Genomic DNA, 12,132 nt, shown 5'->3' on the forward strand with positions numbered 1-12,132 from the left:
GGGGTCAATTGGGGGGAAAGGAGACATGTAAAACTTTAGACAATAAAAAAACAAAAACAACACCTGAGCATATAGAAGAAGAAAAACAAACAGTTGCTGATCTTATATAAAAAAAATGAAAGGAAGAAAGGAAGAAAAAAAGAAAAGAAAGAAAGAATTAGACAAGGGCTGAGCCAAGGTCCGTTTCTTGACTGCCCCGTGGAATGGGAGCTGGGGCTGAGGGGACTAGGTCAATGCAAATAACAAAGGGATGCGCGCTTTCCTGCATACTTTCCACCCACTGGGCAGATCCTGGATCTCATTCATCACTGAGGTGCCAGCGCTCAGCCGCGAGGACCTGCCGCAGGCGAGACAGATGGAGGAAGGGGGCGGCGAGCACGTTATTTCCATCAAACTAATGGGAACACCTGTGCCCTGGGGGCTGGCAGACTGGATGCTAGGAAGCAGATGGCATTCCAAGGTTTCGCTTATAAACATGCTGATAGGACATGCAAAAGTACCAAAGATTAAGCGAGGGGACCGATTCGCGGCAGCTCCGCCCGTGGGATTTCCCCAGCAGGAGAGACGCGACCTGGACCAGCCCAGCAGCACGGCGCCTGCGCACTGCAGACCCTGAAGCCCGAGCGTCCTCAGCGAGGTGGGCGGGGGAGGCCGGGGCATCCGGGTCCCTCACCCCGCCCCGCTGCTTGAATGAGAGGCGCGGCGCCCGCCCCTCCCCCGCCGGGCCCGCCCCTCCCCCGGGCCGCCCCGCGCAGTCTGCCGCCGCCACCTCAGCCGCACTAGGTCCGGACCGACGCTCTCCACCCACAGCCTGCCGCTCGGCGCTGACGGTCCCGCACGCCCGCCGCTGCCTCCGCCGGCGCTCCCGAGTGAGTGCACTGGCGAGGGCCGCGCGCCGAGGCCCGTCGCCCCCGGGCTGGGGCTGAGGGGACCGGGCGGGTCCGGGTTCGGGATGCTGAGGAGACCGCGGGCCCGCGCCAGCCTCCCACACACTCACTCCGGCCGCTCCGGAGGGGGGCGGGGAGGAGCGGGACCGCGGCCCCGGCGGGGCGGGGCGGGACGCGGAGGAGGGTCCGCCGAGGTCGGAGGGTGAGTCCGGCACAAAGGGCTGCGCGGGCTGTCACCGGGAGGTCACGGGGGAAGGTTCGTGGCGCCCCGCACGCCCCGCATGCCGGTGCCCGGCGTCGGGCCCCGGGGAGTGGGAGGCGGCTGGGATGTGCAGGAAGGAGAGGCTGGCGAGCACGGCTGCCTCCTCCGTGTTGGCGGGGGGAGCGCGCCTCGGGGAGCGCGGCGTGGCAGTGTTTTCCTGGTCCCCGTCCGCTCCTCCCCTTTCTTTGTGGCGTTGGTCTCGTGGTCGTTTGTCACTGTGTGTATCGCTGTGGTCTAGGGTGCGAGCTCCCGCCTCGGCTCCCTCGGGGCGAGTCAGGCGGCGGCCTCCCGTCTGTGGGTGGGGAGCGCGAGTGCTTGCACACGCCCGGGAATGAAGGACCCTTCTTTGTTTGCAGAAGCCTAATGGGGTGTGTGCGTGCGTGTCTCCTGTGCAATGAATCCGAGATCATTCAAAAGGGTCTGAGGAAGAAAGGACTTACTACTTCATCAGACTTTTACCCAATTCTGTCCCTGCTGTTCTTTCAAGCAGTATTTTGTTTGTTTCTTACTGTAAAACCGGTGGGTTTCGGTCATGGAAAATGTATGTCTGTATTCCCGTGGATCGCTATGTTTAGAGCACATTGTTTGGAGGGCTCAGTTAATGACAGTGCTCTGTGTGTGTGTGTGCCTGGGGACACTCCGGCACACGCAGGACACTGCTTTCGGGTGTCGTTCGTTTACCATCCACCCCTATGCTCATCCACGTGTATAGAGAAGTGCTCCGGGACTTCGAGGGCCCCGTTGTCTCAGCTCCTCGGTCCGGGAAGGTTTTGTTTCTCCCTGCCCCGTGTGAAGGAGAAGGCGGTCCAGCAGGTTCTGTCCACCTTGCTCTTGTTCTTAATGCTCTGGCACCGGGTTTTATTGCATAGTATTACCCTGGCATGTGCCCTTGCTTTGATCTGAGTTTTCTTGTCTTCTGTGGTCTGGCTGTGCAGCCCAGCTCAGTGGCTCCTCTTACCGGACCGCTGGAAAACAGAACACCTTCTGTCGCCGTCCTCATCCCCAGAGAGAGAAGGAAACTGCAGGCTCCCACAGGCTTGCACTTGGTCAGCAAGACTAGCTGCCGGACTTTGTCGTCTTCCTAAAGTTAGGAGACCCCGAGTTTCAGGCTGATGGAGACAATTTAAAAAGGAGCCATTCTCATAGCACCCGAGCTATTCCTTGCTATTTCCTTTGGACTTTTCTTTTTTTCTTTCTCTTTTTAAACCAGATTTTATAAGCTTTAGAAGATAGTTGATTGCATTAGCTTTTACAATATTTTTTTATTATTCAGTTTTACCCTTATAGTTTTGTAAAGTGATGGGAAAGTAAAATTGGTTATAAGGAACACACCTCCAACATATATTTTTGTGGTGATCTTTGATTCAAAATAGTGGCGGTAAAAATAATTAGAAGGGTTTACTGGATGATTTAAAATAATTGAATTGGTTCAGTTTTAAGATTCTCATGAAGATTCTTTTTTAATCACGTGTATTTTAATTTGTGGTAGTTTTCAGACAAAATAAAATGTAAATTAAGCAGTCTTCCACAGCATTGTTTATTCCCTCTATTAAAAACATCTGCTTTTAATTTGAAGGGGAAGCTTTCCGTCCGTTGTATTGGGATCCATTATTCTTCGTAAAATTCTTACCTGATGTTAGCATGGTCAAATTCTTTTTTTTTTTTGTAAATGTTAAAATTAGTAAAAGTTGACTTTTCAATTTGGAGAAGTTTTGGTTTTATGAAATAAAATTTTAATAAAAGTTTAATATCAATGAATTTTACTCAAAATAAGTTAACTTAAAAACAAGGGCTTCATTGATTTCCTTAACTGGTATCACTAATATTGAAGCAACTCCAATAACTTATAAACTGCCCACATTCAATTTTTTATTTTTATTTTTTAGGAATCCCCTTAAAACAAACTATAAGGGGAAGTCTTAGAGAAACAAAGTAGTAAAACCGGAATTGTTGCTGAAATAGGCTTGCATAGTACCACAATATTGTGGAACTTTAATTTTGCAAGAGTGACTTAGCTATTGTTTGAATCAACAAAGGAACCTAAAAACATCCTGGTCTTGTTCAGGATTCTGTTAACTAAATCTTTACCAACCCATAGTTTAGCATTTCCTATGTAAGATGATTTTAAAAAGAATTCTAAAGTAATGTCTGTATCATCGAAATAGATTAAATTATGTTAAATGCTGTTTTAGTAGTAAATATATTCTTTATATTCATTAGAAATCTCAATATTGTTATGTCAGTGATGGTAATAGCAGGTATGGTGACAGTTAACCAGAACAGGGATACATTATCCCCCCAACAATGTCTGATAATAAAAAGTAGAATGTTTTTTCTGCTGAGCATTTTCTATCAATATTTGTTTTCTGTTTCAAGTGACAATTTAGTCTAAAATCAGTAGCAAAGTAACATTATAATGTATTGACTTAAACTATATGAAATTGCCATTTTTTTTTAGATTGGGGAGTAGTAAAAAATCAGGTTGAATCAATATGGTTCAACCACTTTCAACTCTCAGCAGTTCCTTCTGGTATTTACCTTTATTTCTATTTCATTTTTAATGTTTAAACTGCTATTTCTTTATTTTTCACCTTTGGATATTTGGGTATTATCTATTTTAGAAGTCTTTCCACCCCCTACTCATACTTAAATTTTATAGTTCCCAGTTAAGTCAGTTTTCAGTATTTATACGACTGTGACAATGTACCTGTTATTCACATGAGCCAGGTAGGGTCTAATATTACATTTTCTTTCTTATACAACTTTTGTTTCTCTTGAATTAAATAGTTACCTCTCTTATTTGTTTTTCATTTACTTTTTTTCTATGTACCAGTTACTAATTCATTCTCAAATTCTATGGCAAAACTAATAGTCTTTCAGTATTTTCAAATAATCTGTTTTACTCTTTTTTCTAGCTGTCATCTAAGACTTTCCTTTATCATTTTGGGAATTCCCTTTGCCTTCTTCCTGTGTTAGATCCTTTATTTCCTGAATCCTGTGTTTCCCTTTCTTTTTTAAATATATTTTTTTTATTGATTTTTTACAGAGAGGAAGGGAGAGGGATAGAGAGTTAGAAACATCGATGGGAGAGAAACATCAATCAGCTGCCTCCTACACACCTCCTACTGGGGATGTGCCCACAACCAAGGTACATGCCCTTGACCAGAATCGAACCTGGGACCCTTAAGTGCCTACACTCTATCCACTGAGCCAAACCGGCTAGGGCTAGTATTGTTCTTGAGAAGTCCAATGCCATTTTAACCCCCATTTTCCTTTTTCCTCTCACTCTGAAAGATTTTAAAATCTTTTGTTTATTCCTGGTGTTTCTGATATTTCATGATGTTTCTTAAAACATCTTTTTTTTTTTTTTTGCCATGGGACAGATAACATTTTTCCCAAATGACTATATAGTATATATGTCCATGCAAACACTATACACATGTCCCATCTCATCCAATATGCTATTCTTTATGGTGTTGACATGCCTCCATCAAGAGGTGGGGGTCTTTGTTTCCTCTCCTTGAACCTGTGCAGACATAAATGCTCTCCAGAATGTTGGGTCTTAAGACAAAATCATAATTTAAGAGCACAGCAAAATGATCAAGAGCATGCACCTTGTGTGTGTGTGGGAGGGGGAGGGAGGAGGTATCTTTTTATTTTTTACTTTTAAATGGAATCATCACTGAAAATGTCAGCATCAGAGAAAATTTCTTCAAGCAGTGAAATGCAGTCACCTTTGAAATCAACACAAAGACTACCAGGTACATTTTTAAAAATCCACCGTAGGGCGTGGCAAAACCATTCATGACCAAAAAAGAAACACTCTTTAAGCTTCACGATTAAATATGTCATGACTAAATATGACATGTATTATTTGCAACAATTTCTGTGATGAGAAGATAGACAATGGAGCTATGTAGACCACAGCTTGATTGGACATTGTCAGTGACTTTGTGTTTATCTTATAGATTTTTTTTTTAACCCATCAATTTTTTTTTTCCTATTTACAGCTCCTTCTCCCTCATCTAGCTTTTCCATGAGTGGCTGAGTATTACTGGAAAACTTCAGAGTCATGATTAAAAATCTGAAGTGGGCTCTAGCCCTGGCTGGTTTGGCTCAGTGGATAGAGCGTTAGCCTGCAGGCAAAAGGGTCCCAGGTTCGATTCTGGTCAAGAGCATGTACCTTGGTTGCGGGCACATCACCAGTAGGGAGTGTGCAAGAGGCAGCTGATCAATGTTTCTCTCTCATTGATGTTTCTAGCTCTCTATCCCTCTCCCTTCCTCTCTGTAAGAAAATCAATAAAATATATTTAAAAAAAATCTGAAGTGGGCTCTCAGCACCGCCCAGGAAAAAGCTACGAGATTCCTAATAAGACTTTTTTGCCTGTGACTATTTAATAATTTCTCCCCACTTTTTAAACTCATGCACAGCCCACCCCTTTCCATACTGATAAGCAGGCCTCATACTTCATTGAGGGTTTAGAAGTATTCAGATACACTTCATCTTTCCATCACTAAATCTAGAAATTTACCTTCCTTAAGACTCATGTTTTCTGTTTCTATCAGAGGTTAACTCCCCTCCAACTGTATTCCCTCATACCTACTCAAGGACTCGACTCCTGCATTTGTGCCCTCTCTAGCATTAGCAACTCCCCAGGGTACCATTCATATCAACATACACACATGCTCTGATATTGCCCATCTTTGAAAACTGAAGAAAAAATTACAACAAACCACTTTTCTATGACCTCGCATTCATCTCCTTCTGTTTACTTTCATGGTTATATGTCTCAAAAGAGAACTCTGTATTTCCTCCCTACCTCCTGTATAATACATAGTACTCTCTGAAAATCTGTTGTTGGCTGATATTTTTGTCTCTTGCCCCCATTGGAAGGTCAGCTTCAGGAAGGCAAGGATTTTATCTGTTCCCACTATGTCCCCTAGAACAGCAACTGGCACAAGTACCTACTCAATTATATTGGTGGGGGGCGAGCACAACTGACATTTTTAATCTGGTAGAATGAATAGCTCTTTCCTTTTAAGTTTTTCTAACAAAGTCCAGTTTTTTTTTAAAGATATTTTTATTGATTTCAGAGGGGAAGGGAGAGGAAGAGAGAGATAGAAACATCAGTGATGAGAGGGAATCATTGACTGACTGCCTCCTGCACGTTGGGTCGAGCCCGCAACCCAGGCATGTGCCCTTGACCAGAACTGAACCTGGGACCCTTTGGCTGATGCTCTATCCACTGAGCCAAACTGGCTAGGGCAAGTTTTATTTTTAATTATTCACCACTTTTTGCTACACTTAGAGTGACAAATTATGAAGATTATATTAATGATTGAATTTTCCCCTACATTACATTACATTAAATTCTTTCATAAACGTGATTTCATTGGCAGTCTTGTACCTGGATTCTGGAATCAGACTGGTTAGAGTTGAATTTTAGCTCTTTCACTTTTTGCCATGTGACCTTGGGTAGGTTTCCTAACCTCTCTGTTTCCTCATCTGCAAGATGGAAGCAAGAGTATAGTACCCAGCTGATATGTTTGTTATGTGGATCAAATAACATGTAAAATGCTAAACTCAGTACTTGATGTGGGTGTAAATCTAATGAAAAATCTAGTTATTTGTATAGCCTTCTTCAATTTCTAATATTTGATCTGACTTAGTCACTGTAATATTTTTGTCCAGAGTACTTACATCTCCTAGAGCAGTGGTTCTCAACCTTGGCTGCACATTAGAATCACCTGGGGCTCCAGGTGATTCTAATGTGCAGCCAAGGTTGAGAACCACTGCCCTAGAGTATGTTGGCTTTAAATGTGATTCAGCTGTTTTTAGTTTTATGTTCGTTTGTTTTTTCTGATTCCTTGCCTCTCTATTACCCAGATTATCCCAGGTGATAGATGGGTAAAATGATCTACGGTTGACACATGAGCACCCCATAGCACTTCCCAGTAGTTTGATCACTTGATTAATCATTTTGATCACTTGATAAAATATTATTTCAAGCCAAGCCCTGTTCTTTATTTGGCTTGCCTAGGAATGAGATTCCTTCTTCATGTTATTCCACATTAAGTTTTCTTATTTCTGGAAATGCAGTACATCATCAATAGATTTTTTTTTTTTTAAGTAGCTATAAGACACTGTTGTTTTCACTTACTAGTTAGCTGGGAAGATAAATATGTGTAGCAACACAAAATCCACTATGAGGGCCAAATGAGGGATAAAGACAGGCTCTGTAGAAGTTCAAAGTAGGAAAAGTCATGTCCTGCCAACCTTAAGGAATTCTTACAACTTTTTTGCATGTTAAAAGGTTTGTTTTAACCTATTCCCATATTATTTGTTTTTATTTTGAAAGCTTGCTTAATAATCATGGGAATAGTTTAGATTTTAAGCTGATAATATACAAGCTAAATCCTAGAGCAGTTTTTAATTTTAGAAATTGTTTCTTGACATAATTAACTTAGCAGTTACTCTGCCTCTTCTCTTATCTAGGTAAGCAGTGGGGACTCCAATTACCTGAGCATTTTTGACGTCAGAGTGTGGTGTTGGGTAAATTTAGGGTTCAAAAAGAATGCCAGATGGTTTAAAGGAATTGTGAGCACTCCAACTAGTGCAGTCCATTGAAAGCCAGCTGGCTGAGCCTCATCTGCTCTGGAGGTAGGAACCAGACACTTTGTTCCATGCCAGCTGGCCCAGGAGTAGCTGGCCAGTGGCCGTATTTTGGTTGGCCATTCCTGGGAAAGCCAGCCTGGGGCCCTCCAGCTGCCCTAAGGATCGTCTGAAATCAGAAAGTTGCTCTGTGCTTCCATGATGCTCTAGGGCAGTGGTCGGCAAATTGCGGCTCGCGAGCCACATGCGGCTCTTTGGCCCCTTGAGTGTGGCTCTTCCACAAAATACCGACTTCTGCGCATGGGCCACGAAGTTTCAATCGCACTGTACGTGCGCGCCCGCACATGGTATTTTGTGGAAGAGCCACACTCAAGGGGCCAAAGAGCTGCATGTGGCTCGCCAGCTGTAGTTTGCCGACCACTGATAGGCAAACCAAAAAATTTATGAACTACCTGTATCTCCTATTGTTCTTACCCAACTCTAAGCATGAAAAATTATGCTCAGTACTCTAAATTTGAAATAGAATTTAGGTATCATCTCCAAATAGGCTCTTCACCTTGGACTAGAAGAGTTTGGCAAATAATGAAACACCAGAGTATGAGCTAATTTAGTTTATGGGAAATGGGTGGGAAGGGAAGTCAAAGGTGTAGGCTTCCATTCTTTTCCTTTAGCGGAAAAGAAATTGCAAAACTTTTTCAAAATATGTTGAACATCTCATGCTTGGCGGTAATTAAATGAAAGTTTTTGCTTAAACTTACTGTCCCTGAAAACAAGCGTTAAGGCATTTTTGTGGTAGTAAGAGAGATATTTTAAAAATCATAGTATATCAATAGCCAGGGGCAATATTATACCCAGAGAGTCATCTTTCACCTCAGCTAATCTATGCCAAAAAATCTTTTATGCTAATACTTTACATGCATTGCTTATTTACTCCTTACAGCATCAACCCTCAAAGAGTTGTTTATGGGTGATAAAACAAAAGGTCAGAGAAGTAACCTGTTCAGGTTCACAAGGTCAGAGGCCAGGTTTAAAACCCAAGCCTTCAGTCCTAGCTGGTTTGGCTTAGTAGATAGAGCATCTGCCTGTGGGCTGAAGGATCCCGGGTTGATTCCTGTCAAGGGCACATGCCCGGGTTGTGGGCTCGATCCATAGTAGGAGGTGTGCAGGAGGTAGCCAGTCAATGATTCTCTCTCATCATTGATGTTTTCATCTCTCTCTCCCTCTCCCGTCCTCTCTGAAATAAATAAAAATACATTTTTAAAAAACCAAGCCTTCATCCTTTAGCCCACCAGATAGCACAGTTGATGTTATCAGTTTTCACAATAATATATATCTCTTTATTATTTAGATACTATCCTGCACTGGCACTTTTGGAAGACCATTGATAAAGGAAATTCAGAAACCTTTGCAGAAAATAGCTGGAGAATAATGAGACATTTGGGGAGCATCTATATTCTGATGCTCTTGAAGTAATCATTGCAAAACTACTGCAATAAATAAAGATGAAGAAAATAAAAATGACTTGTTAGACTTAGAATGGGACAAAAGAGCTATATAGTTTCATAAGGTTGCCATAACAAATTGCCACAAAATTGATGGCCTAAAACAACAGAAATTTATTCTCTCACAGTTCTGGGGGCCAGAAGTCTGATGACTTTCTGGGTATTAGCAGTGCTGCTATACTTCCTCCAAAAACTAGGAGAAAGTGATTCTTCCAGCTTTTGGTGGTTCCACATGTTCCTTGGGTGTAGCTATATAACGCCAATCTCTGCTTCTGCCTTCACATAGCCTTCTCCTCTTTCTCTCTCTAATAAAGACACTGTCCTTGGATTTAGGGACCACTGGATAACTCAAAAATGATTTCATCTCCAGATCCTTCACTTAATTACATCTTCAAAGACCCTTTTTCCAAAAAAGGTTACATTCACAGGTTTCTGGGGCTATGACATGAACATATTTTTTTTTTTGAGGTGGGAGGCGGGGGTTATCATTCAGCCCACTGCAGTGGTAAGCACTTCCGTAGTGACTTTCATTTTGACTGCTGCATCACACAGAATCCCATATTAGACAGGCATTCGGTAGATCGGAGTGTAAGATGGGGAAAGGTACTGGAAGTATAGAAGGACTGAAGTTCAGAGGAAGGTTAGGGGAGTCAAGGAAGGCTTTATAGAAGCTGTATTGCTTGTGACAGGTCTTGAAGGATCAATAGACTTTTTTCAGATGGTTGGGGTAGCCTGGAATATGCAGATAGTAGTAGTTGCAAAGATAAGGATCCTTCTTCATTTGACTGAAGTGTGGTACTTCGAGAAATAGTGGAGAATAGAGTTGAATAGCCTAAGCCAATTCCTAGGAGGCCTTTAATATTAGTAGATAAATTTGTATTTTGTTTAGAGTTGCTTATCATGAGCACTGTATTACAAGGGTTTCTAACAAGCCTTCATAGCTATTATAAACCCTTTGGAAAATAATGTAGTGTTTTTTTTCTATAGAAAGATTTTCAGGTTAAGAACCACAGCTCCATTAGAAATAAAATGTTGCTTTATGCTTTGAAAGATGTCTCTGGAAGATTATTGATTTTCTGTTTGGTTTACTCTACTTGGAAGATAATTTGAAAATGGAGCTTCAAAGAGTCTTAGTCAACACTAACTGAAGAATACGTTATAAATTTTGCATACTAAAAGTTAAAATACTCTCAGGGATGTGAAGTAGGTCCTGCGTTCATAGAAAACTGATCAATTACACAAAAAGAAAAACAGCATTCATTTCAAAATGCAGCTATGACTTCTTTGTTTCAATTTTCTCTATTTCAATTCACTACCACCATCCATTTAGAATTCCAGAATTATATAAAATCATGGCACAGTTCTGAGGGGAGAAAACAGACAGCTGCATTTCTAAAAGTTGTGGTTTTTTAAAAATATATTTTGTTAAACTTTATTCTCTACTGTGGGTTTTCAGTGGAATATACTTCAGAACTAAAACTATATATTATACCACTGTCCAACTGTTTTAGTCCGATCAGGCTGCTATAACAAAATATCATAGTCTGGGTGCCTTACAAGCAACAAAAATTTCTCACAGTTCTAGAGGCTAGGGAGTCCAAGATCAAGGCCCTGGCAGATTCTCTGTCTGGTGAGAACCCACTTTCTGGTGCATAGGTACTTTTTGTTTGTCCTCAAGTGGTGAAAGGAATAGGGAAGCTATCTGGGGCCACTTTATAGGGCACTAATCCCATTCATGAGGGCTCTCCACCCTCATGACCTAATCACCTCCAGATATCATCACACTGGGATTTAGGTTTTAGAATATGAATTTGAGGGGGTGGGGGGAACACAAACATTTAGTCTATAGCACTGACCATGTGATACAAGGAGAAAATTGATGTTTTCCATATAACTGACTCAATTTCTAAATAATCAAATGCTTTGTTAATTTTTTCACTGATCTATTTATATTCTACCTGAGATTAATATTACTTAATTGATTTACCTGTACTTTTTTTCAGGCTTCTCTGCTAAATTTTTTAAAAAATTTTATTACAAAACACTGTAGAGCCCTGACCAGTTTGGCTCAGTGGATAGAGCGTCGGCCTGCAGACTGAAGGGTCCCAGGTTCGATTCCAGTCAAGGGCATATACCTTGGTTGCGGGCACATCCCCAGTGGGGGGTGTGCAGAAGGCAGCTGGTCGATGTTTCTCTCTCACCGATGTTTCTAACTATCGCTCTCCCTTCCCCTCTGTAAAAAATCAATAATATATATATATTTTTAAAAACAACAGCACTGTAGATACACTCAAAAGTAGATAGTACAACACACCCCTATATGCCCATCACTCAGTTTCAACTATTATCAAGATTTTGCCATATTTGTTTCATTTGCTTATTTTTCTTTTGTCTTCCTTTGCTGAGGTATTTTAAGCAAATCCTGGGCATTTCTTTATATATACCCTGACATACTTCTATATGCATCTCTAAAAAATAAGGATATTGCCTTATAGAACTAAAATACCATTCTCACAACTAATAAAAGTAACAATTACACCTTGGTATCATCTAATAGTAAATCCTATTCAGGCTTGCCCAGTTGTCTCAAGAATATCTTTTTAGAGATGGTTTGTTCATAGTGGGATTCATAGTCCACAGATCATACATACATAACTGGTCATTTTGTCTCTCATGTCTATTTTGATCTAGGGCAGTTTCTCCTCCCTCCCTCTCTCCCCACCTTTTTGTGTGTGCCATGAACTAGTTGCAGGAACCGGGTCAGTAGTCCTGTGGAACTTCTCACATTTAGGATTTGTCTGTTTGCTTCATCATGATGTCAGTTTGTTGGTCTGTTCCCTTTGTTTCTTACAAATGGAAGTTAACTCT

General features: G+C 41.6%; 1 protein-coding gene across 1 annotated transcript in view; it reads left to right on the plus strand.

Moving 5' to 3' along the window:
- The first annotated feature begins 643 nt into the window (after window positions 1-643).
- Window positions 644-12,132, plus strand: part of RNF24 (ring finger protein 24) — a 62,095-nt gene continuing 50,606 nt past the window's right edge. The window contains exon 1 of the mRNA XM_081096811.1: window positions 644-869. The gene's annotated coding sequence lies outside the window, so the exon portion shown is untranslated. The remainder of the gene's footprint in view (window positions 870-12,132) is intronic.

This window comes from Myotis nattereri, assembly GCF_964212035.1.
Source record: "Myotis nattereri genome assembly, chromosome: 8".
Lineage (NCBI taxonomy): Eukaryota > Metazoa > Chordata > Mammalia > Chiroptera > Vespertilionidae > Myotis > Myotis nattereri.